We start from the raw sequence: 27,997 nt of genomic DNA on the forward strand, positions 1-27,997 counted from the left end.
TATTTATTGCTTGTTTTGCGGTGGCAATCCTCACTAGAAGATCTGGATTGAACCATTTTTATATATATAAATAGGTTAGTCATCTTTCTGGTGTTATCATTAGTAATAAATACATACATCTATAGCCACAATATTGGATAATATGGCATTGTACTTTTCTACGGTGCATTAAAAATAATTATTAATAAATAAGTTCGAACCTCACCAGGCTCAAGGCTGACTCAGCCTTCCATCCTTTCTAAGGTAGGTAAACTGAGGACCCAGTTTGTGGGGGCAATAAGCTGACTTTGTATAAATATACAAAAGGATGAAGGCTATTGCTTAATGCATTGTAAGCCGCCCTGAGTCTCCGGAGAAGGGCGGCATATAAATCAATTTATTTAAAAAAATTATTAATAAATAGCAGTGTTAATTAAAGAAGCATAATTATAGCCTCAAGTGTTGAACTGATACTGAAGAGTCAAACAGAAGTCGTGTGCTTTAAGATCATAAAAAGGGTAATGTACTCTACATGTCCACTCAACTTTCATTGTTCAAAAGGCTTAATCATAGAAAAATAGACATTTTTTCTATGGGAAATGCTGAAAAACAAATTGTTATGTGCCTCTGAATCTCCTTTGGGATTGTTCTGAGATCATTTTAGTACAATATTTAAAACTAGGCTACTATACACAATTATTCCAGATTTGGGGGTATTATAAAAACTGATAGGTACAGAAATATTGCAAGTTAAACCACAGGAGTTATATTTATTTTATTTATTTATTTATTTATTTATTGTGATTTATATGCCGCCTTTCTCCCTAGGGACTCAAGGCGGCTTACAAAAAGACAACTTCAATACAAATCACAATACAATACCAAATTAAAATCAGTAACCCAATTAAAACGATTTAAAATTATATCAGTGTATCCCCAAACGGATCAGTTTAATTGGCGGAAGAGCCACGTCTTCAGCTCGCGACGGAAGGAAAGAAGGTCGGGGGCTGTCCTGAGCTCAGTGGGCAATATAAATAGGATTCAATTAAACATAACTGAATATATCATCATGTATGTAAGAGTAATCACTTGGGTGTTGCTTAAATTTATCATCTCAGAATCACTAAGGAAGTTAACTAATAGCATTCTTACAATAGAACAGAATTTAGACTTATATACCACTTCACAGTGCTTTACAATCCTCTCTAAGCAGTTTACAGAGTCAGCATATTGCCCCCAACAATCTGGGTCCTCATTTTACCAACTTCGGAATGATGGAAGGCTGAGTCAACCTTGAGCTTGGTGAGATTCGAACTGCCAAATTGCAGGCAGACAGCAGGCAGCAGAAGTAGCCTGCAGTACAGTGGTGGGTTGCCCCCAGTTTGCACCAGTTCTATGGAACTGGTAGTAAAACAGGCAGGAGGCTCCACCCACTGACCCCAACATCATCAGAATGCTTCTGCTTCTGCTCATGCGTGTGAGTGAAGTGAGCGCCCGCGACCCTGTTGCAAACCGGTAGTAAAGGTAAGTAGAACCCACCTCTGCTGCAGTACTACATTCTAACCACTGTGCCACTGTGGCTCTTATAAGCAACAAATATGGATGCATAAAGGCCAATATACACAAACATGATGCAAGTATTACATGAAGTAAATGTGCCAGACAGATGTGCTGCAAAGGCAACTGATTCATTTCACCGATGCACACAGATGACAGGATTTCTCTTGTCAAAATATTTTGAACGTTTGAAGGATCATCCAATAGTTTCAATGACTGGGCTTCTGAAATCCACAACACATGAATAGAAAGCTCTTCCAGTCAAAGGAACTATAGGGAAAATTTCAGAATGAGGCAAAGAAACCTAATGTGGTAGCTTTCTTTCTTTTTTAAAAAAGACAAGGGACTTGCTTTCTGTAGCAGTTTAAAAGGAGCTTTGAATAAATACAACTCTCCAAAGATTTGCACAGTCCTACCCATATAATAAAACAAAATGAACTAGCAGAAACAATTTTGATCTTTTCAATAAACAACGAATGCCTTGCAAGGAACTATTGTATCTCAGCAACAGTGTGTTGTATCTTGCATACATTTGTTGTGAGCATTCTGAGCAACACAATTGCAGTTTCTGAACAGATTCGCCAACCCCAGCTGATTATTCAATTGTAGAAAATCTGACAAAGTTCCTAGAATCACCTGGTGGGAATGAAACTTAGTTGGGTGAAACCCATGAATGAAATATACAGTACAGCCAGAGGGATTTAAATTGTTGAAAACCATCTGGAATGCATTTGGGTCACTGTAAAAGGAAAAAAGAATGATATTGCCATAGCTGTATACTACAGGCCACCCAACTAAACAGAGGAAATAGATGAACTTTTTACTAGTCAGTTAACTAAGGTATGTAGGAAGCACAGCACAATAGTAATGGGGGACTTTAACTACACTGACATCAACTGGGAGACAAACTCTACACTTAGTAGAAGATCAAACAGATTCCTGACAAATCTAGCAGACAACTTTGTCTGCCAATGGTAGAGAAGGGAACTTGAGCAATGGATGGAAACTAATCAAGGAGAGAATCTTGAAATAAGAGAAATTTCCTGACAGTTAAAACAATTAATAAATGGAATGGCTTGCCCCCAGAGGTTGTAGGTACTCTAACACTGAAGGTTTTTAAGAAGAGATTGGACAACAATTTGTCTGAAATGGTATACAGCTTCCTGCTTGAATAGGGTGTTGGATTAAAAGATCTCCAAAGTCCGTTCCAACTCTGTTATTCTGTTACAGTTAGAACAAGGTTGGTCACATATAAGGGATGAATAATGTACCCATCTGATTCAACGTTAGATGAGCACAATGATTGTTGAAGATGTTATGCAGAGAAAGTCATCTTCATTCAATCTTCCATGTTTTATCTCACATTTCATGAGGTCAGAAATTCTTCTTGTAGTACTTGGGTAGAACAAATAAATCATTATAAAAGAATCCATGAGATTTGAAGTGGTCCAGAACAAAAAGCAATCACATCTCCAGAAGGCTGCAGAACCTGTCAGTAGAATTGAACATTGTTGCAGATAGCCATTCTTGTAATTTCTGGTCATTTTAGTCCAGTATAAATAAAACTATTATTTTTGTTCAGGATTAGGTTTGAAGGCCACAGTCAATCATAATTATTGTCAACACAAGACTGGGAGGCCATGGTTATGTCATCAAGCTTATAATGATATGACTTTGTTCCCCATCTTATTAAAGGCAAACATGGTAATCCTCATCTTTACTGAAAATAAAAGAATGAACAAAAAGAAGGAGGAGGAGGAGGAGGAGGAGGAGGAGGAGGAGGAGGAGGAGGAGGAGAAGAAGAAGAAGAAGAAGAAGAAGAAGAAGAAGAAGAAGAAGAAGAAGAAGAAGAAGAAGAAGAAGAAGAAGAAGAAGAAGAAGAGGAGGAGGAGGAGGAGGAGGAGGAGGAGGAGGAGGAGGAGGAGGAGGAGGAGGAGGAAGAAGAAGAAGAAGAAGAAGAAGAAGAAGAAGAAGAAGAAGAAGAAGAAGAAGAAGAAGAAGAAGAAGAAGAAGAAGAAGAAGAAGAAGAAGAAGAAGAAGAAGAAGAAGAAGAAGAAGAAGGTTTTGAGTTTGCCAAAAGGATTTTCTAGTTCCAGGAGCTATGGGAAAAACAGTTCTGTTGGGCAGAACAGATCAAAACAAGCCTGAAAAAAAATTGTCAAGAAAAGACTGATGCCAAGGACATGAAGAGAGGAGGTGCACAAAAGTGGGTTCAGTCAGTAATTGCTGAGAAATAGAAGGAAGTGGATGAGGTGACAGCTGAAAAAAAGAAGAAGGCAGAGCTAAGAGGATATTTTAAGGATGGTGTGGAGGGATGGAAGGAGAATAAAGCTATTAATGAGAAAAGACTGAGGGAAGAGAAGCACGGACAAGAGGGGAAGGTAAAACTCAATAGTACAAAACATCAGAATGTTCCAAGTTCACTCTTCAGCATCAGTTGCTAAAATGCTTGAAGGCAAAAGAGCTAGGTCAGGTCTCCCCTGCCTCACACGTAAATAGCTATTGTCAGTCAAAATGAATAGTATTGGGTTAAGCAGAATGATGGGTCCGCCTGATTTGTGCTGAGGCAACTTTATCTTCATAAAGTCATATAGTGCTATTGGCAGCGGAACCCTAGACATTGCTAGAGCTCACGGAAGTGCACAGTGTTAAGCTAAAAAAGGAAAACAAAAGAAGAAACTATGTTGGCTGATTGATAAAAGCCAGGGGTGAAATCCAGCAGATTCTGACAGGTTCTGGAGAACTGGTAGTGGAAATTTTGAGCAGTTCAGAGAACCGGTAACGGAAATTTTGAGTAGTTCAGAGAACCAGCAAATACCACCTCTGGCTGGCCGCAGAGTGGAGTGGAGATTTTGCAATATCCTTCCTCCAGGAGTGGGGAGGGAGTGGCGATTTTGCAGTATCCTTCCCCTGGAGTGGGGTGGGAATGGAGATTTTGCAGTATCCTTCCCCTGGAGTAGGGAGGGAATGGGGATTTTGCAGTATCCTTCTCCTGCCACATCCATCAAGCCACGCCCACCAAGCCACACCATGACCACCAAGCCACACCCACAGAACCGGTAGTAAAAAAAATTGGATTTCACCACTGATGAAAGAAAGCCCATATTATTTATTTATTTATTTATTTATTTATTTATTTATTTATTTATATTTCTATACCACCCTACTCCCGAAGGACTTAAATGACATCTATTTTCTTCCTGAGGAAAATGTGGGGAAGATGAAAACTTGACATTTAGGAAGGGATGAGTGAGATCTCAGTTTGTCTCAGTTTTATTCTTCTGTTCTATCAAAGCCCATAGATGTATACAATTCCACTCTGGAAAACATAAAGAAGAAAACTTAATTCACTAGTAATCTCTGGCCCATTCAACCAGAACTACAAACATACTGCAAAAGTGTAATGAGACAAGCAGACATTACAACAACTACAGATTTTTTAACTTGATCAATACACATATACATTCTCGCTAGCAAATATCGCTAACACATTGTAAGACCGTTCCACTTTCGTGTTACAAACATTATCCCCTTGGGATTACTGAACTATGTTACAACTCAGTCAGACACTTTTATTTTCAGACTGAAGTGTGCTGATACTGTCTCCCTTACATATCTTTGTTTGCCCTCTTGGTTCTCATTATCTGAAGATTGCTGCAAGCAAAGCAAAACCAATATATATATATATATGTGTGTGTGTGTGCCCAACGATGTCTGCTGCTTACTTTATATCCAGGATGTATATTATAGGCTGGGAAGATTAAAAGTGGAGCAGAGCACCTTTCTCATTAAAATGATGGTAATGAAAATGATGAATGGATTCCAATAAACCCAATTCAGGCTACAAAGTGATAAGATAGCTATCGCTTTGAATGCTTTATCTAACCTGGTTGTGTGGATTACATGATGTCATTATCTTTTGTAGACTGTAATGAAATTCATGGTGGTTGTTTTTTGTTTTGTTTTGTTTTGTTTTAAAAAAAAAGCACATCCAATTCAGATTCCTGTGATGGTGTGATATTCTTAACCCAACCGCATCTGAAATTCAAGAGCTCAGAATTTACTAGTAGATTTACTGGTCTGTCTTTGAGTATTCCTGACTCAGACTGTGGTACACAGAGAACTGCAAGCAGCAGAGCGCCCAATAAGTGCATATATTCACTAGTTTAAAATTATGGCACATAAATAAATGTGAATAAGCAGATTGTGCAAATATGTGGATGTTCAAATAATAGTTTGACCAGAAAATGTCAGAATGGTCAACTTGTTAGAGGGATCACCTCCCTCCCCTCCCCCCCACATTCTTTCTACTCATCCCATCAGGTCAGCCAGAATGGGCATGTTATGGATCTCCTCCAGTCAGTTCGGGCCAGTTCAGGTGAATCGGTAGTTAAACTGCTGGCTGACCTCACTCCTGCCCTCCCCTTCCCTTTCAGGAGTCCCCACACATCCCATTTTGGCTCCCAGATAAGTGCAGGGAGGCCTCCTAGGCCCAAAATGGGGCATGGGGGGGGCAACGCATCCCTCCCACAGCCCGTTTTTGCTCCCAGGGGTGTGCAGGAGGCCAAGTGCTGCCTCCTGCATACCCCTGGCCATGCACACCATGGCCACGCCCACCCAGCTGGCTATTAGGGCAGAAAACCAGTTGTTAAATTATTTTAATCCCACCACTGATCCCATCTGCTAAGGAGTTCCATCTGATGGGGCTCAGAAGATCAGCCTTTTTTGTTGAGGCACCTGCCCTATGAAACATCATCCCTCTCCTGAAGTAAAATTAGACTCAACCATATTGAAATCTCTTAAAATGTGGTTTTTTCACCAGGCTAGGTAGAAACGGTGAGCCTATGAGATAGCTGTTTTATGTGTGGTGTGTGTCTGTTTGAAACACTTTCCCATGGTCTTATTAATAGTTATTTAAGATACGTTTTTATTGATTTGTTTTACTGTACAAGTAAGATGGGCAGCTCTATAAATTTGATAAACAAATAAAATAAATAAAAAATTGCAGTCTTCACCTCACCTCTACTGATATATGGTGCATGTTACTGTAGTCTAAGTGTGCTTAAAATGGAACAGCAAAGGAAGAGATTTTCCTTTTAGGTCAGGCGTGGGACTCCTTCTTTCCACATTTGCCCCATCAAGTTCCATAAGAGTTATTTTGGTTTTGCATTTTGCTTGTATGGGCAGGTAGAATCCTTCTGAGGTAGAATCCTTCTGTATGAGATCCTGTACATTATGACAACTCTACCATGCAGAAATTTTTTTTCTGGCAGTTCACTAGTTAAATCACACAATTTATTTATTTATTTAAACTTATATAGTCCGCTGGATCACAGCCACAACCTTGGGTGGCTCCTAAAGCAGCAAACCCCCTCTCCCCCTCAGACTAAAAATTCAATAAACACATAGGGGCTCCAGGGGAAACACTCTGCCACGTTAAACACACTGTAATATATAATGCCTTAATACTAAACATTTATTTATTTGTTTAATATATTTATTATATTTAGGAACTATCCATCTTCTTCATAAAGTGACTCTGGAAAGCCATGCAAGCATGAAAACCATATATAAATAAATATTATAATAAAGTGTTATAAACAAGCATAAAATAATTAAATTTTAACTAAATGTTCTCAGTTTGCAGCTTGAGAGGCCTCTGTATTTCATTCCTGTACATTAATACTTGAGGTCGGCTTCTACCAGATTTGAGCTGAAATTTAAATTTGTCTCACTCACTTAACTTTCTCCAACATGTTGGTCGTATTGGCCAGCAGGAGGCAATACATAAATTGGTTTCATCCTCATTAAGAATTATTACACATACATAGCCAGATCTGATCCTAGAGGATTTGAATTCTTTATCCAAAACTGAATTCACAGATATTTATTTACAAAAGAAAAAAAACCTCTCTCTCCCTCCGTTCGCATCACTTCCAAGAGAGATGGTAAAAGCCATGTAAAACCTTGTATACAGGGGCATGACAAAATGCAACTTCTGTAAATCTCTCTGGAGAGCTTAAAGGAAGAGGGACCATTATACTGCTACAGTAGATTGATTTTAGTGCTGGAAGCCATTTCTCCCCCTCCTACACACAATTATAGTTTGGAGCAATTCTAGGATCCAAGCATTGCTAAAATGGCAAATGATGACTAAGCTCTCAATGCAGCTGTGTTGTTGACTTGGAAATACTAAGTCACGCTCCCAAGATCCTGTTGGAAAATGACTCAGTATTACTGATGGAAGAGAATCTTGCAATGGATTATTTACCCAAAAAAATTACCTTATCTCCAACCAGCACAATTCCTGCCCTTTGATAACTGGCATATGTTTGTGGTTGATATTGCTGCAAGGATAAGAGATACTGTATATTTGGGTTTCAAGTAGATCTGTATGAATAAACTAGTATGGCTGTACTTTAACATTTGTGTAATAAGATGCTAACCATTTCCTCCACCAGTGGGCTATAAGCATTCCATATTCAGTCTGCATCTTTCACAGAGGTTTGGGATTCTGCTGATGTAGAGGATGATTTCCTGAACTTTGTTTTGTAAATATGCAAATTTGGAATGTGCATGGATTTTCTTATTTAAATTTCTAAGGAATACCTAGGGTAAACAGAGAAGGAATTTACTGTTGGTCAATATGCAAATGGATCTGCAACAGAATGAGAGTGCAGAGTGCAGATCTGCACTCTGTTCAAGAGTGCAGGCATTTCGCCTTTCCTAAATAAATCTATTTTCACTACTGATGATCATGTATCAATAAGCTTTTTCAAAATTCTTTTGTTCATGTTTACATTAAAATTGTTTATATGTGTGCTTGTGTGTATTTATGTTTATATATGCATATTGGTATATAGGAAGACATATCCTTCTGGGTTCAGCTCCAAGTGAGGAAAAAGACACTGGAAACATGGAGACTGCTTGGAAAGATGGTTTAATGGTGGACATCATCACATGGTTTAACTTCCTGAACAGAAAAAAGGGTCTGAGATGCTGCAAGTCCCCAGGTTTTATGCCCTCTCTGGCTTTGAACTTCCTGGGGCCCAGAAAGAGTATCCTGATTGGTTGTCAGACTCCCAGGGGGTGGGGGTCTTAGCTAGCCTTGCTGGCTGATGTAATCTTCCCAGGTGCTATGTGGTGAGTTTCTGTTGCTAGATGGGTTCTATTGTGTTGCAGATGATGGTCCATTGACAAAGATGGGAGGGAATTGAGTTTCTGCCTCTGGCCCATTGACAAAGGGTGGGGGGGGCAAGAAGGTGGGAGCTGCTTTGTCTTTAAAACATGCTTTTCCATTTCTCATCCAAGGAAACATAATATTCTGCCTTTTTAATATTTCCTAAAATACTTCATTCTTCTAGGAAAGGGGTGGGTGCTAACTTCCTACAGGTATGTAGCTAGGTAGCTAGGTAGCTAGGTAGCTAGGTAGATAGGTAGATAGGTAGGTAGATAGGTAGATAGGTAGGTAGGTAGGAGGACTGCATAGGTACTGTTTGAAGTTCACCTTCAGCCATAACTCTCCAGGTGACTTTGGACCTTTATATCTCTCTGAATCTCATAGAATTACTGTGGGGAGAATTATCTCCTCACCCTCTAAGACACAAACACAAAGAGCTGCAAATCTTGAGTTTCCCTAGGCATATTGATGTATTCTGTTTTGTATTGGAGTGGTGTTTTAAGATCTGATGAAATGAGATAACTGTTCTATCCACCCAGGCAAGTATGGACAGTAGAGTATTGGCTTACTTTTAAGAAGAAAAAAGAAAAGTACTTAATTCCTGGAACGTTCTGCTTTATTCACAGAATTTTTTGGAAGGTGGTTTTTAAATTTTTTATTTCCTTAATACGGGTAGAGAACAGGGAGAAAGAAAGAAAGGATTTAGGAAAAACAATTTAACACAAAGTGTTTTGACTGGTAGTGCTTTGATATCTCTATCTTCTATCTCTTTCTCTCTGATACAATCAGAAATCGCTTTCACAAATAAGGTCATCTAGCTTACTCTGTTCGCCCAATTGAAGATGATGGAGCAAATGGATTGATGTTAAGTAATGATGTGTGACATTAAAGTGTTTCTGTGTTTGAGGAAATCAAAGCAATGAAGCCAATATCATACAACAGAGGAGATGAAATGATGCTATTCATAAAAGTCAAGATGTCCCTAAAAGATAATGTCATTCAAAAACATTATGTAAAGGGGAGTTTAAGTGACAAGTGGAAAGATACATCAGGCAGCAGAAGAGTTTAATATTGAATTGTTGTAGTTCTTTAAAGTTTATTTAAAGAAATGATCTGATTTTTCTGTACTGAAAATCATAGTCATGAGAGAGCTGTAGTCCAATGAAACTATAAAGATTCCAAGTTGGAAGATAAATGGTTTTTTATTAATCCAAGAAAGTGGAAAGAAAGACACAATCCTAAGTAGTGTTATAGTTGAATAGCAGTGTACTTCTACTAGAAAAATGTCTGTGGGTTCACAGAGTCCAAAGTTAAACTCAATCAGTTTCCATTTCTAAGGAACATAGGAATGAAGGCAATCTAGTTTACAGAGTAAACTTTCAAAATTAAATCTCCAACCAATTGAATTATGAAGGGCTTTATAGGTAGAAATCTATCTCTCCAAAATAGGGCATGAAAAACATATTTCCTGCTTCATTTGTCCTGATTCTACCAGTTCAGCCTAGTATGCATTGGAACCAAATCCCCTTTTCTGTCTTATACTTAGATATTTGGGGGGAAACACAGTTTCATACTGTGACAGTTTGAACAATGAAAAAACAGCACTAAATTGATACAGCAAACTCTTTGTTTTTATTTCTCTATAGGTTGTTTGAATTTTTGCAATCCAGATATGATTTATTAAATTTGCTTTCTGGAAAAAAAGAGCTTGATGGATTTAGAAAAGAAAGGTGCAATATATATATGAGAATTATTACTAATAATGACTTAATGGCTGGAAGAATAAGTAGAAAGGTGATTTCCAATGATGGGCTAACACTGAGGCAGCATATCTGCATATTCTAAACAGCTCTGTCATCCAAGACTTACACAGAAATCCAAATATTATGTAGCACCTGCATGTTTTCTTCACTGACATGGAAGCAGTGAATTGGTAGTAAATAATAATCCTTGAAGTGTCTGGGATATAGATATATGTCACAGCCCAAAGGAAGTGAGAAAGGAGAGAATGTTTCAAAACCCACTGTAATAAAAACATATAGTGTGATTGAAGGCTAGGGGACAGGTATCAAGGGGAGAAATTTAAAAATGCATGAGAAAATTGACTGGAAGGGATGGTGCTACTGTCAGGGCAATATGTTTTCCTTGCTTCTTGTAACATATATTCAATGGAATGGATGTTTACACCTGCAAGTTCAGTCCCGTCTTAGTGACTGTAGCCACAGAGTCAGGGGTGAAATTCAGTAGGTTCTGACAGGTTCTGGAGAACCGGTAGCGGAAATTTTGAGTAGTTTGGAGAACTGGCAAATGCCACCTCTAGCTGGCCTCAGAGTGAGGTGGGAATGGAGATTTTGCAATATCCTTCCCCCAGGAGTGGGGAGGGAATGGAGATTTTGCAGTAAACTTCCCCTGGACTGGGGTGGGAATGGAGATTTTGCAGTAACCTTCTCCTGTCACGCCCACCAAGCCACACCCACCAAGCCACACCTACCAAGCCACACCCACAGAACCAGTAGTAAAAAAATTTGGATTTCACCACTGCACAGAGCCCCATGTGTGTATGCAATATACAATATGAGTCTTTTCTCCCCCTTTCGATCCACCCATCTCCAATATCATAAAGCTTAATCCATTTTAGTTGCATGTATGAAACGGGGAAGGGTGCTGTGGGAAGTCACATTTATGATTATTCTCACAATACAAAGTATCCATAATTCCATAACGTATGATAAAACAGAAGACACGTGATTGGTTTTCATTGGCTTTTGTAGTGAAATGACGCTGGCTATGTAGGATGACATGTTGGGGTAAACCACCTCTTCTCTCAGAAGTCCTTTGGAACTGTCCAACTTTTAGGACCACTCTCCTTACAGGTTGCAGCAGTTTGTTAGCTATTTCAGACACTACATCCCATGTCGGTGAGGGACAGATAGCTTTCCCATTACCGAGGAACATAGGGATCCCATTATCTGAGGGCCTTATTGGTGTGTAATAGGGAAATTGTTAAAATAAAATTTTAGAGGCGCCACCTCCTGGCCTGGCAGGAGACATTCGAGTACGGAAATTAACTCCCTCTTCTTCTTTTGGGTTATGATTAGCTACTCAAAGGAAAATGAAAATTTTGATTTTGAAGGGGAAAGAAGAGAATATTTGCCTTCCCTTGGAACTGTAAAGATTCACGTGGAAAACATTCAATTGTAAAGATATATATGCTGCTAAATATGGATGGCATCTCTAGAAATCAGAAGACCCTGAGCAAAGCACAAGGTGGCACTGATTTGTTAATAATCCTGCTTTCATCAGATGACAGAACTATCTTTATATTTTACTTTATTTTGATTTCTCATCTAAAAGGATAGCTGATTCAGATAGGATCAAAACTGAAAGCCTACTGACAAATTAGCCGAATCTTCCTGAACCTTAGCTGAATTATGTTCAGAAATGGCAAGTGTGGTGTAGCAAGCATTAATTCTGGATGTTCATCTGAAATATATGGATGCCCATCAACAGATTGAAAACAACGTCTTTTACTGTCTGTTTTGGGATAAAGGTTGCCATGGTTACTTAAATAGCAATAGGAGGCAATCGATCAAACACACAAACCAGGTTTGGACTTATTACTGGAACTTCATATTCAAAATAAGATTAACTTCTGAATCAATTAATGGTGTGACTATCATGGAGTAGCATCAACACCTGCACATTCCGTAACTATAGCAACCCTGGCCAGGTTGATCTCAAATCTATAAGGAACTTATTTTTAAAGAATAAGCATTTATTTTCAGTCTTTAGTACAGTGAAAGAATGATGGGCTTATTAGTGAAGGTTTTGTTTGACAGCAGTCTTTATAGTTAGCAGTTATATCTTGTCCATTTAATCAGAAATCCTTTTTCCATTGTCAATTTAAAACGTATTCGCAAAACTTTGATACTATTGGTATTCTGTATGAATTTGTAATTTATTCATTCATATTTTAAATCCTGTACATAATCTGACCATTCAGAACCGTGAAATATTTGTAACTTCTCATTTGATCTGGATTCCTCTTTAGGATTAAAGAATACCAAATCATTGGCACAAAGGTGCATTTCATATGATTCTGGTGTATCTCAACAAACCTAGTAAAATGGCCAATTTTCTCTATAATCATGTCTCTACTAAGATTAATGAAAGATGTATTCCAGTACATTGTGAAGTTGGTGAAAGGTTGGCTTGCAGGATCTTGATTTTAAAGGGGAAAGAAGAGAATATTTACCTTCTTTACTCTGCATAAGCTTGGACCTCAGGATGATGCCTATTTGGTCTCTTCCCCTCAAATTTAACTTTTTTTAGGCCAAATCAAGGCTTTTGGTTTTTGCAGGAGGCATTCCTTCCCATAAAATGATTTTTTTTTCTTCCTGCTTTATGAGGAACAAACAAATTCTGATTCAAATTCAGGAGCATCTTGGATGGGGAAATGAATCAATCCTGACCTATGGCTTTGTTTAAAGAAAATACTTCTTACACTTACCAGGTTTGTGGCACTGCCTCTTCCTTCCTACTTTCTTTGACAAATGCTGGAAGAGGGTCCTGAACAGGTACAGTTACTTCTTCAGATTCCTGCAAATGTTGGAGGAGGCTGGAAAGAGGCCACAGGAAGCAGTGGGGGAAAAAAAACAAAATACAGATACCAAGCAAGGCCCCTGCATTATTTCATTCTTAGAAGAGAGATGGTGATTGGGTCATATTGCTTCACTATGCTAATGAAGCTTTGCCCATAGGTTTCAATTAGTCAAATGTCTCTACATAATCAGGTTATTCAACTTCCTGAAGACACATATTTTGACTCAACAATCCCACAACACACTTGTCTCGGTAATACATGCAATCAGAAGTCTGTGTTTAAAGGAAATCACAGGCTTTGTTAGTAAAATCTCTCTTTTCATATAATTGCTGCGAATTGTACTGTACAAAATAAATTTTTGTGAATAATTGCAAGTGGATATTGCAATTAATATCAGGTGAGTTATGATAATATTCATTGCTTGCCGCATCATTTTGCAAAGAAAATCAAATCCTTTTCATGTTCTGCTTTTATTTATATAATATTAATCAGTCGGTTTAGCAGGACACTCACAAGTCACTACAGGAGTTGCAGTAGGAATTTTCATGGAGGACTTGGTTGTGGGAAGGGGCATATATTTTGAATTTAGCCACATTTTTAATGTTTGCATACATTTTCAGCATACTGGTATGCTGAATTTCTTTCTCTCCCTCCCTCTCCCTCTCTCTCTCTCTCTCTCTCTCGCTCTCCCTCTCCCTCTCCCGCCCCCCACCTCTCCACCATATTAAAAAGAGAGGCAGGAAGTGAAGCAGCCAAAGCAGCAGCCAATGGAAAGAAACTTGGCACAACTTAGTGAGTCTCTTCTGTCACAAATTTGAGTTTGCAAACCAGCTGCAACAGGCAACAAACCAGTCCAGTGACTCAATCTGGATGACAAACTGCAGACTATAGCTACTGAATGAAGTTTGCAATTCAAAACAAATATTATTCTGTGGTCTTGCTACATGTCAGTATTTGTCACATGCAGGAGGTCCGTGATGACAAACGTGTGCCATAGGTGGCACACGTAGCCATATTAGTGGGCATGCCAGCTCAGCTCTGGCGCGCATGTGCGCACCAGCCAGCTGATTTTTGGGCCTTCTGGGTACATCAGAAGTAGGGAAACAGGCTGTTTCCTGCCTCTGGCGGGTCTGGGGGGTGGGGAAGGCCTGTTTTTCTTTTTCACCTGGCTCCAAATCCTCTCTATGCATCTGGGGAGGGCAAAACCCCCTCCCACCCCCTCAGAGGCCCTCTGGAGGCCTGAAACAGCCCATTTCCCAACTCCCGGTTGGACAGGAAGTAACATTTTTTGCTGTCCCCAGCCTCCAGAGACTCCTAGAGAGGCCATCGCATGCCAGGAGTGGGGGGAGGAGGGCGCATGTGTGGGGCGGGGCTCATAGAATTATGGATGTGGGCACACACATGCACGAACCTCCCCCGCTTCCCCCTCCTGGCACACGATGGCAAAAAGGTTAGCCATCACTGAAGTAGGTCATCCTCTAATAGAGAACTGCTATGCATTTATTCTTCAGCTTCAAATTCAACAGAGTAGCCATAAAATGTATTTGAACATTAATTCTTTGTCCTGGCTGCTTTTAATTTTTATGTTTAAGTGATTACGAACATACTTCCTGAGATCAGTTTCCTGTAACTTTTGTCATCAGCTTGGATTCCTGTATCAGTGTGACATGAACCCAAGGCCCTTTTTCCAAATAAATCATGAGTCTTCAACTTTCTGTTGTTTTTATTTTAACAGAATATTGCTGGGGAGTAACAACTAAATATCAATGTATCCGAGAAACTAATGTTCCGTAGTCAATTAAACTGAAGCTGGGAAAAGGTTCATTATTTTAAGAAGACAATGATGCAAAACATGCTTCCAAATTAATCATGAAATACTTAACAAGAAAGAAAGATAAAGGTTCTGGAATGATCTTCACAATTCTCAGACTTGAATGTTATTGAAAACTGTGAGGCGAGCTGAAACTTTCAGGGCAAAGACAATGAGCTATAAGATTTTGATAAGGAAGAATGGAGAAAAAAAATACCCATAACAGGAGCAGAAATGCTCCAGTCTACTCCAATAGGAAATGTTGGCAAGTTGGCCAATTCCTATGTTACAAAGTACTAACTGGAAGGCTCTGCAATCATATCCATGTTCTTAAAATTCCTGTATCCTGTATTCTTTTGAATCTGTAAACAACTGTACATACTGTAACTATTAAGTCTGCATTCACATTTTCAAAAAACTGCCACATTATAACTTTGCACCATCAAAGATTATAGCAGTTTCCACTCAAGCAGCCTACAATTAAAACCTACAATTAGAGGAAAGATGCCTAAAATTCTGCAACCATACCAGTAGATAGAGAAATTACTAAAAATGTGTGCTAATCTTGTTCTCTAAAGTTTCTTTCTGGTAGTGTGCTTTTGAACATTACAGTTGGAGAATGCAAACAAGAAGATGATATTCTTCCCCTGGCTTTTGTGTAGGTTTTTCATATAGAAATCTGGTTGGCCATTAAGAGCAGCAAAATATTAAAGGGCAGGCTTTGGGCTGGGCTGATGTTATGTTCTTTCTGTAGTAGCTCCCCATTCAGAGGCATCATGTTCAGTGCACAGCCTTGACTCTCAGCTTGCCTGATGAGGATGAAAGTTAGAGTGAAAACAAGGTATAATATTGCCTCTAAGAATAGAATAGAATAGAATAGAGTAGAGTAGAGTAGAGTAGAGTAGAGTAGAGTAGAGTAGAGTAGAGTAGAGTAGAGTAGAATAGAATAGAATAGAATAGAATAGAATAGAATAGAATAGAATAGAATAGAATAGAATAGAATAGAATAGAATAGAATAGAATAGAATTCTTTATTGGTCAAGTGTGATTGGACACACAAGGAATTTGTCTTGGTGCATACGCTCTGGAGTACATAAAAGAAAAGATACATTTGTCAAGAATCATAAGGTACAACACTTAATGATAGTCATAGGGAACAAATAATCAAATCATATTAGGAAACAGTCAATATAAATCGTAAGGACACCAGCAACAACGTTACAGTCATACTGTCATAAGTGGGAGAAGATGGGTGAGAGGAACGATGAGAAGATTAATAGTAGTGCAGACTTAGTAACTAGTTTGACAGTGTTGAGGGAATTACTTCTTTAGCAGAGTGATGGCGCTCAGGAAAAAATGTTCTGGTGTGCAGTGCTCTATAGCGTCGTTTTGAGGGTAGGAGTTGAAACAGTTTATGTCCAGGATGTGAGGGGTCTGTAAATATTTTCACAGCCCTCTTTTTGACTCGTGCAGTATACACGAGTCCTCAATGGATGGCAGGTTGGTAGTAATTGTTTTTTCTGCAGTCCTAATTATCCTCTTAAGTTCATATTGAGAAATTGTGTGGTGATCCTACCCCTTAAACAAGGCCTATGACGCAAAAGAGATTAACATATGAAAGCATTAAATCAAGAGCAGTCAGAAGTGAACTGTCACTACATATACATAAGGCATGTAGATATTCAGTTGCATGCAGTCATTTTTGGGGAGATAGAGAAAAATAGCACAAAGTAACCTGCCCTCGTGCTTGATTCAGTATTTTAATAAAGAATTGCTGGAGAGGTGGCTGATCTCAGAAAGCAAGATCTGACCCAGTTAATAATCAGATAGGAACTGGCTAGAAAATACCAAGGCTGTAGACTGGAGGGGTGTGTTTGACAACAATGTCTGCTGTAAGATTGAAATGTTAAATTATTTTCATACCACTGCCAAGAACTCTCTCTGGATGTCTATAAAGTCATCAGGAATTAAGCTTGACGTGAAAGACTCTCTACTTAATATCAAAGACCTTTCAGTGCATGGTTATACCAATGAAACAAGTATGTCTTCTTGTGCAAATTTCCCTCGGCAATTCAATATGTAGATAAATGAGGAAGAAGCCAGAATTATTTCAGTGTTTACTGCTCTTGCGCTCATTGGCTAGATATCCACAAGTTCCAAAAGAAATTGAAACATTACTTTCTATCTGTAAATAAATTATTAGTGTCAAATTAAAGAGGCTTAGTATTTCAACAGATAAGTAATTTCACAATCAAACACCAGGGCCAAACTTTTAATGATATTCTTTTAATGGGTAAAATAATAATCAGTCTATCCAGAGCTGTTTTTGTTTCTGTTCTGAGCACCATTGCCCTCTAGTGAACTAAAATCAGAAATGCAAGTAACTACCTTCAAAGTTCACTTTGAAATTCACCGGCAACTTTGACAGATAGTGATTAGGTTAGTTGCCCTTGTTTTGACATATATATATATATTGGCAAACATGCACTTGTAATGTACACTTTCTCTAAAGTACGCAATGCCTGCAATATTTTGATACAACTTTTGAAGAACAAGAAGGGTTGCAAAACTGAAGAATAACGGTGTGTTTTTGTATTTTTACCCAGGAAATGCAAGTCAGATTGATTCTCTTGTAAAGGACGTTTAGACTGAACTAAATCACCAGAAATCCTGTTGTGCCGTGATGTTTATTTGGGAATTGTCAGCTGATTATGCATCCTCAGCATAAATACTAATCTCTAAAATGACTGTTTGTTTCCTTTTTTTTTTTTTTTTTTTTGTACTTTGAGTCAGTTTTGGGATTCCATGTTCCCTGTAGTTTTCCTAGCAAGGTTTCAGAAGTGGTTTGCCACTGCCTTCTTCTCTCTAGGACTGAGAGAGTGACTGGCCCCAAGTCACCCAGCTGCCTTTAAACCTAAGGCAGGACTAGAACTCACAGTCTCCTGATTTCTAGCCTAATATCTTAACCACTACACCAAACTGACTCTCTTGCCATATGTTCAGTAGTGGGCTGCTGCCAGTTCGGACTGGTTCAGGCAAAACGGTAGTTCTGACAATCATCTGGCCCGGGGTGATTTCTACTTACCTTTACTACTGGTTTGCAACGGGGCCACATGCACGCGCTTCCTTCGCTCATGCGCATGCGCAGAAGTGTTTTGATGACATCAGGGTTGGTGGGCGGAGCCTCCCGCCAGTTTTACTAGTGGAGGGCAACCCACCACTGATCTGCCCCCACCCCTGCCCTATATTTCCTTCTTTCTGGTTCAGCTGATTCACGCGGCACAGCTGATTTCTGCACCTCCGGTGTTCTACTTACCGGGGCTGCATTAGAGGATTAGCAGCTGAGCTTCAAATTGCTGTATTTTGAAGGGCGTTAGGCATGTGTGTGTGCAAAGCCCACACATCCGTGCAAAGCACACGCTCACAGAACCGGTTGTTAAACTGGTTGCAGCCCACCATTGCGTATATTCCTTTAAAACCATCCTTTAGCTTCACCAGCATGCATCAAGCAACGTGGAGAACCAAAGTGAACAGGTGAGAAGTATTGCCATTTGTATAGTCCTCTTGTCTTTTTATTCGTCTTTTCTTTTCTTTCTTTTTCTTTTTTCTTTTTCTTTTTCTTTTCTTTCTTTTCTTTTCTTTTCTTTTCTTTTTTTTTTTGCACATCATCACTGCTTCCATGGTTTCCTTCTTGAGTCGCAAAACACTGGGCCCAGTGCTTATGCGTGAAAGGGCGGCTGGTGTTATTGTTGTTCTTCTTATTAATGTTACCATCACACCATCTTTTTCCAGCTCAGGCATTCGTCTGTCATTAGTGCTTATGAAATTCCCATGGTTTTTTGTTGTTGTTGTTGTTGTTGTTTTTTAGATATAAAGTTTAAAGATACATGAAAGGTTTGCATCATATGCAGAATATACACTGCTGGATATACAATACAGAAAATGTGGAGAGAGAAATACCTATGTTAGGAGTATTACTTTTATTGGGGGTGGAAAACAATTTTTAAAGCTTTAAGAATTTTTTTAAATTTCTCCTTATTTAGGAAATAACATGGTAATAGAAAAGTTACTTAAGTTAAGTAACTTATTTAAGTTAAGATAAAGGTTCCCCTTGCACATATGTGCTAGTTGTTCCCAACTCTAGGGGCCGGTGCTCATCTCCGTTTCAAAGCCAAAGAGCCAGCGCTGTCCGAAGATGTCTCCGTGGCCATGTGGCCAGCATGACTAAATGCCAAAGGAGCACAGAGCATTGTTACCTTCCCACTAACAATGGGACTATTTTTCTACTTCCATTTTTTATGTGCTTTCGAACTGCTAGGTTGGCAGAAGCTGGGACAAATAACGGGAGCTCACCCCATTACGCGGCACTAGGGATTCAAACCGCTGAACTGCCGACCATTCGATCAACAAGCTCAGCATCTTAGCCACTGAGCCACCACATCCCTTTAAGTCAACCTAAGAGCCTGTAATATGCTTCCCCATTACAGAGAAAGTGAGTGAGGTAAGTCACACAATTGAAGAAGTCAGACTCAGAAGAAATAGAAGAGATTGAGAGAGAAAGTGATGGAAGACCTGCAACAGAATCATACAAGATATGTTACGCAGCCATCTCCAAAGTATGTAAATATTTTAGAAAAGGAAAGGATATAAAGATGGAGGATTTATTTTTTGCTGTTTCTATACCTATTGCTTTTAATGGTCTATACACTGATAGGTGCAAACAGAGAAAATGTGAGTTTCAAGGAAAGCAAACTAAGCCTCTTTGCAGCCCTCCTAGCCATTAAAACCTGCCTTTTATGAAGTTCTTTCTTACACTCCTCCCTGAGGCACATTAATAACATGAAGAAATGACAGCCTATGCAATTGAGTCCTAATTCAATTCACAGTTGAAAGAGATTCATGATTTGATCTGTGACCCAATATCTGAGGACAATGCAGTTCGATTTGAGTTACTTTGTTTCTATGTTTATGAGTTAAGTATGTCCATAAGCTATAATGGGGAAACTTCAATATGTCTGACCTTGGTTGATTGTTTGGCAAATGGAAGAAAAATAACAGAGATGGTATTAAACTAGACAAGTTTCTTTTGGATACCTTAAAGGGTTTTATACAATATTGTTTTGCAATATCTCCCCATACTTCTTTTAGATAGCCTGGAGGAGGAAAGGATGATACCATTGCCTTCAAATTGTCTACCAAACAGCCTCAGCCAAGAATCGTTTAAATGAGATGGGCACTCATATAATTCAAGTGAATAAATTGGTTAAGCCAATGCAGAAAATGCATTTCGTTTTCAAAATACTTTCAAAAGTCTTTTTTTTAAAAAAACTTTTCCATTTCTTTTTCTGGGCTTCCAGATATGTCATGATGCTCTAGTGACGCTGACTTCTTCTTCTTCTTCTTCTTCTTCTTTTTTTTTGGTGCAACAACTTCACTGCTGATAATAACTGGTACCTCCAATATTTGAGTGGTTGTCACAAACAATCGACATATTCTCCAAAGCACCTGAGAGCAAGACTTAATTGCTTAATGCATTGTAAGCTGCCCTGAGTCTCCGGAGAAGGGCGGCATATAAATCAAATTAAAAAAAAAAAAAAGACAAGAAGTAATGGACAAAAGAATATCAAAGAGAGATCCAACCTAGAATTAAGGATAAATTTCCTGTCGATTAATCAGTGGAATGGCTTGCCTCCAGAAGTTGTGGGTGCTCCATCACTGGAGGTTTTTAAGAAAAGATTGGACCAGCCAGGTGTCTGGAAATATATAGGGTTGGATTCAGTGGTGGGATTCAAGAAATTTAACAATCAGTTCTCTGCCCCTAATGATTTCTTCCAACAACCACTTTGCCAAACTGCTCAGAAAGTTAACAACGGCTCTCCCGAAATGGTGCGAACTGGCTGAATCCCATCACTGGTTGGATTAGAAGACCTCCAATGTCCCTTCCAACTGTGTTATTCTGATATACCTTGTCAAAATTGCCAATTTCTGGAAATAGCCACTGGCTTTCTATCAGTCTTTTGTACTAATTAATTAGCAGAGGAAAGAGAACCATGCTAGCACTATAAGAAACAATGCCTCAGAGAAAAGGATGGGCATATAAAATGTGGCATTTGCAATCTTTCCATCTCACACCTATTTTTAAAGCAGGAAATGTTAGGCCCAGTGCCTGTAACCTGTTAATTTCCATTAACACATTGTCAAGAGACTTAAACCTGCACCAATGTGCAGAATTAAAAGTAATGGTAGCCTTAAGCTCATCTTTAGAGAGGTTGAGAGCTGAGTTGAGTTTCTAGATGATAAGACCAGCACAGAAGCATAATAGCCCATTAGCACGAGAGACACAAAAGTTAGCATTTTATAGCTGGTCACATTCAAGAAGCAGGGAGCTGAGAAAGTGAATGAAGCCCAAAGCCATGTTAGCCTCAAAACAGCTCTATGAGGCACAAAATTTAAGGAAGTCTTAAACCGGCTATTCGTGTCCAATGAAGGAAGGCCCACTTTCAACTCCTTTCAAATTTAGGACTGAAAGGGCATTGTTGCATATTGTACATAAGAACTCCGAAACAGACGAAAAGCCATGGACTCTGCATAACAGTTTAAAAAGCCAAGAAAGCACTTTGAAGCCATCTGCTTTGATTCAATGCTTCAAAGCAGGTCCTCACTTCAATTTGCAAGACTGTTTCACCAGAGTGATTTTGTGGAAGCGTCATTGAATGGAAGCAATGCTTTGAAGTTTTGTATGGTCCTTGTTTTCTTTTATCAGCCTTCTTAGCAACTCACTATTACTATATATTTGTATTTTATTTACTGTCATTTGTTATGATTTTTGAGCAGTGGTGGGATTCAAAATTTTTTACTACCAGTTCTGTGGGCGTGGCTTGGCTTGGCGGGTGTGGCAGGGGAAGGATACTGTAAAATCTCCATTCCCACCTCACTCCAGGGGAAGGATACTGTAAAATTGAGGCGGTGCCAATCAGAGGTGTTATTTGCCGGTTCTCCAAACTACTCAAAATTTCTGCTACCGGTTCTCCAGAACTGGTCAGAACTTGCTGACTACCACCTCTGTTTTTGAGTTACAACTTTAGTTGTAAAACAATGTATTATACAGGTCAGTGACTACTATAAAAGCTACTGTTTCTTAAATAGATTTAACTTTAAGGGTTATTAATGGAGGAATTAAAATCAACACTCTTGATGAGGCCAGTGCTTATGATTATATTTATAGCCTGTATGATGGAAAGGAATATGGAATATGGAAGTGCATATAATTTTCTTCAGCAGGGTATCTGCAGAAGCGGAACTTACAAAATGCTTACCCACTAAAGAATTGCCATAGCAAACACCAAAGCAAAATCTGATCATTCAATTTCCCAAAAAGACTGGCAAGGATGAAATTATTAAACAACATCTGGCAGAAAGCTCACAACACTGTACTCATTTTAGTTCCTCATTAAAGGGATATACAATTCAAGGAGAATTGCAAAAAAAGGCAAAGGCAATCTAGCCATGGGCAAATTAAAAGATGAGGTTTCAGTATGATTGAATGATCTCTTTGTTGCTACTGCGGTTACGACAGCAGCCCAGAGCCATAGATTCATGGAAACAGTCAAAACTTCAATGTTGAAGGGTTGAGCAGCTGGGGAAAGTAATGAGAAGGGGAAAAAAGGAAGAAGCAGATCAGAGGACAGAAATACAATGGGGAAGGATTAGATGAAGCCCTTAGAGAAAGATAGCAGAAGGAAAAAAGAGATAAGGGATCAAGTAGTTGGAAGAGAGAAGAAGCAAAAGTAATAGAAGGAAGGTAGAAAATAGATGGAAAGTCCAGGACTGCATGGACTTCCAAGGCCAAACCCTGTAGGGGGAAAAATTGTGGGCCATGCCTAACATTTATTCTCTGATGCAACATTTATTTCCCCTGGAGAATTTAGGTATTCATCCAGAACTGCTTTCATCTGCTTCCCCTTGCCTTTTTTTTTCTTTTCTTTTTACATATGGCCTGCTTTATATGCATTACCCAGAAAGAGGAATATTAACCTAAGCATTCAGCAACTTCGTACAATTTGTTATCAAATAATTACCAGGGCTTAGTAAGGTCATCCATGTTTGCTTGTTTTTCAGATTTTTTAAAAAGAGCATTGAAGCTACCGTGTTTTCCCGAAAATAAGACCCTATTTTATAGTTTTTTTTAAACCCTGAAATAAGCGCTTGGCCTTATTGCTATGCGCTCAAAAGCCCAATTGGGTTTATTATCAGGGTATGTCTTATCTTGGGGAAAACAGGGTAGAAGCTTGCCATGCTTGTGTCAAATCTTATTTTAGCCCCATGTTTTACACAATAGCTGGTCCTGAATATGAGTAGATGATCTTTTTTTCCTGTCATAAGCTGATATTTAGAAAGCATTTTGCGATGGCAAAATGGTGCCATGAAATGCACTTAGATGGTGGGCTTCAAATAATAGACTTTCTACTTGTCACTGACTATAAGGCACTTCTCTTGACATGTTTCAAGGAAAGTGAACAATAAAATAAAATAATCCCTTTGAGAAAGTCTCTAAGAAGAACTAAGTTGTCCATGAGTTTACATGTTGAAAGACAGCTAACTTTTCTTATACTTCTTCTTCTTCTTCAATCATTAGACCCTTCTGTTATACTCAAGTTTTGTTGTGTGTATCAACTTTGAGAAATCAGTATCCAGGGACCTTTATTTCTTCAACATTAAGCATTAAAAGCTGAAGTGATAATTAGTGGAAAAGAAATAAATAGTACAAACTGTGCAAAGCACAAATTTGGCATTGTGCTTTTTTTTAAACGCATGAATAGGCTTTGATACTTTAGATACAGGTTATGATTAGTCTCAGAAAAAAAATGGCAACTATTCAAAACAAGGCTGGAAAATTGGCATATTGTGTAATGTTAAATAGAATGAAAATGTGAGTTTTTGAAACTTATGCCATTATACAGTATTTCCTTAAATGGAGTCAAAATATCTGTTCATCATACTGGTTGGAAACAGTTCTTCAGAATTTGAGACTTTTTTTTCTTCTTTTATCTGGATGATATAACCACTGAATTATAACCTGTTCCTTTAAATACACTTTGAAATAACATGTGACCTTCACTTCTTAATGTTTATCTTTGGAAATGCAAATAACAGTAATTTACTGCTGAAACTATATTTCATAGGATGCTGTTTCTCCATGATTATCAGTTGTTATCATGGGAATCTTCCAGACAGAGATGACATCTCAGTGAGGGAATGATATGACATGAGTTCTCTATTGATCAAACAATACTGTGATTGTCCATTGGAGTTGGAGTGCTAATGCGTACCAATAAATGAATAAATAATAAAACAATTTAATACAGCAATAGCAAGTGTGATTGTGTGTCTCTGTGTGTGTACATGTCTGTGCAAGTATAGAGATTGTCTTTGATGAACAATCATTTGTTTAGTCACTGAAGTTACAACAGAACAGAAAAAAGTGATTTATGATTGTTTTGAGCCATGGTGGCACAGTGGTTAGAATGCAATATTGGAAGGTGACTCTGCCTACTGCCAGGAATTCGATCCTGAAGGGCTCAAGCTTGACTCAGACTTCCATCCTTTTGAGGTTGGTAAAATGAGGACCCAGATTGTTGGGAGCAATAATGAGACTCTGTAAACCACTTAGAGAGGGCTATAAAGCACTGTAAAGGAGTATGTAAGTCTAAGTGCTATTGCTATTTTCACACTTAAGACAGTTACAACATCTCCATTGTCATGGGGTCAAAATTTAGATGCTTGGCAACCGACTCATATTTACAATGGCTGAAGTATCCCAGGTTCATGTGATCACTTTTTGCAACCTTCTGACAAACAAAGTCAATGAGAAGCCAGATTCACTTAGCAATCTAAGTGTAAGAATGTAGTGATTCACTTACCAACTGTGGCAAGCAAAGTTGTATAATGGGATAATAGCTATCTCACTGAGCAACAGAAATGTTGGGCTCAATTGTGGTCATAAGTTGAGGACTGCCTGTACCTTCCTACATACATACTGTATGTACATACAGTACATGGATGTCACTTCAAGGCTGCAAAAGCACTTCAAAAATAATAATAATAAAATATTGGTACTTTACAGTTGAAAATTCTTGTCTTACTCCAGCAGCTAGGAACCTCCAAAGCATTATGTTGGCAGAAGGAGATGAAATGCAGAACTGTTGTCATATTGTCTTTAAAAAGCAGCCCAGTTGAGAACACAAGACTACACTCAGAAATACAGAGCAACAATAACCCAATGTCCAAATCTCAAAATTATTTTTTTAAAAAAACAACAACAATGTAAATATTGAGCAGTGCATTTTAAACTGAATTCAGAAGGTTTGGGGTGTATTCTAAAACAATGAATTTCATTGCTTCTTTTATTCCTAGCTTGCAGAAAAAGCTAACTGAATCTTTATCATCTGAGACAGGATATTTTTTTCAACATGCAACTGTAATCTCTGATTTCCATTCTACATACAAAACCTACTCACCCCTCTCTTTTGATTCTTGGCCTGCCCTGCGTGATTCTGGGTTCCATTTCAGGGACAGTCTAGGCCTATGGGATAGTAGGAGTGATTGAATATTGATGTGTAGACTGCCCTTAATTTCTTTTTGTCATAACTTCTGAACTTCTGTTATTTTGCTCCATGTCAGTTCTGAAGTGTATAGGTCATCTCCTTGCAAAATATCCAACAAGTACTGCCATTTGTTGATTGTTTCCAAAGAGAAAAACTTTGCAAACTTTGCACTCATGTGCCAAGTAGCCACATTGTCCCCAATATAAATACAAGCTATGTGTGCATCAGGACAACTTCTGTCAAGTATGTAATGGAGATCCACTAGCTTCCAGTGTTTTTTATTTGTGGTCATAGGGAAAAAGAAGGGAAATGAAAAGAATACTGGCATCTTCCATTGTTATGCTCTGCCGATAGTTCCTTAAGTCTTCTATTGATAACCAAGGACACATGAGGCAACTTGATAAATTAGCCTGTGTCTCTGGATAATTCCTTTCTGAACTAACTGTGTTAAATTTCAGCCTGTATCCTGAGCTAGCATTTAAAAACCAGAAGCATATTTCTGCACAAAGTTGTCCAGCACTTACCTCATCATAAGCGGTATATTTTCTGGGTGACAGTCACTTGTTTGACATGATCCCCAATGTAGCTTTAGGGAACTCCACAAAACTCATATATTTATATAAATGTGGGTTATTCCAAATCAGACAGAAAACTATCAATTTCATAGGTGTCTCTGTTATTAGGCTCATTACAAATCCTATATGAATTGGTTTGGTGGCAATATAATTTAATGTATATTTTACACTGAGTGAGGAACTCAGTAAATTTGTTTAGATTCCCATCATATTAACCAGGCAAGATAATATTGGAAGTCTGCAAATACCACAGGTGCTCTAGAAACAGCTTCAGGGTCTTGGGTCAGGCACACTGTAATAAGTTCTGTCTTGTTTACTGGTCTAGGTGATTCATCATTTAGTTTTGAGGTTTAACCAATCTCTCTCAGTAGCCATTTGTTTTTTATACCAGAGCAAGACATTTTCTCAATGATTATCAGAGTTGCTAGTGAATCTATTGCCATTATGCTAATACTTGGTTCCCAGATGATAGTTTACCTTCTATAATTATATATTCACAGTAGGAATAAGCAATTATGTTCTCATGCTTCGCATCTGCATTCAACAGTAAATCACTGATCTTCAGATGTTTAAACCTTAACTCACTCTTTGATAGGTTGGGTGGAAGATTCCTATATGTGACTAGATAAAATTTGGCTTATCTATCTATCAAATTTAGCTACCACACATCTCACCCTCAGATTAAATTAGAAACTTTAGTAAAACAAGAATGTAGCCAGACTCTACTATAATAATTGATTAAAAAACACTATCTAAGATATATGTATACCGTATTTTTCAGTGTATAAGACGCACCTTAGTTTTTGGGGAGGAAAATCGGGGGGGAAGGAAATCTACCTCTGCCTACCAGGTATTCATCTGACTAGCGTCCTTAGCCTGGTCAGCTTCAGCACATTATTTCACTGGTTGTGAACTAATGCACGTGTTGGGGCTGATAAGCAACTTCAAAAGCACAGCTGATTATCGGAGGGAGCTCCAGTGAGTAAAGCAGGTGAAGCGCAGAAGCGGTAAGACAAAACAGCAGCTGTTCCAGGTTGCCATTGTGGGCTCTGCGCGTCACATTTTCAGCTTCCAAATGCTCCATTCAAGGCTGCGGGGATCACCAAAGCACATCGCCACCGATTGCCGCCCAAAAACACGACGTGCAGAGGCCAAAAATGGGACATGCAGAGTCCTAAAATGTGATGCACAGACGCGGCGATCGGCAGCAATATGCTTTGGTGATCCTCGCAGCCTTGAACAGCTCTCAAACGGAGCATTTGGAGGCTGAAAACGTGAGGCACGGAGCCCAAAAATGCAAGCCATTATTTCTAGCAATCTCTGCAGCCAGGAAGAAGACACACAGAGGCCAAAGGGTGTGAGGCAGCAGGTGGGCATGGCTACATTTGGAGTATAAGATGCACCCAAATTTTCAGCCTCTTTTACGGGGGGAAAAGTATGTTTTATACCCCAAAAAATACAGTAATTCTCTGTTCTAGAATTTAAACTCCAAATTCCTTTCTTTAACCCTTCTGAATTAATAGATATTTGGTGGTCACATCCCTATCATTTTGTTATATCCCATTTTACTCAAACTTTACCGTACCGTACCTCCTGCTTTACTGTAGTCCTCTGAATGACCTTTAAGGAGCTATTAGCTGGAATAAAAGCACATATGTTGTCTGGTAGGCATATTCCCCACTTAGAAAA

This window comes from Pantherophis guttatus, chromosome 1 (genome assembly GCF_059756535.1).
Source record: "Pantherophis guttatus breed Tessera chromosome 1, ASM5975653v1, whole genome shotgun sequence".
NCBI lineage: Eukaryota > Metazoa > Chordata > Lepidosauria > Squamata > Colubridae > Pantherophis > Pantherophis guttatus.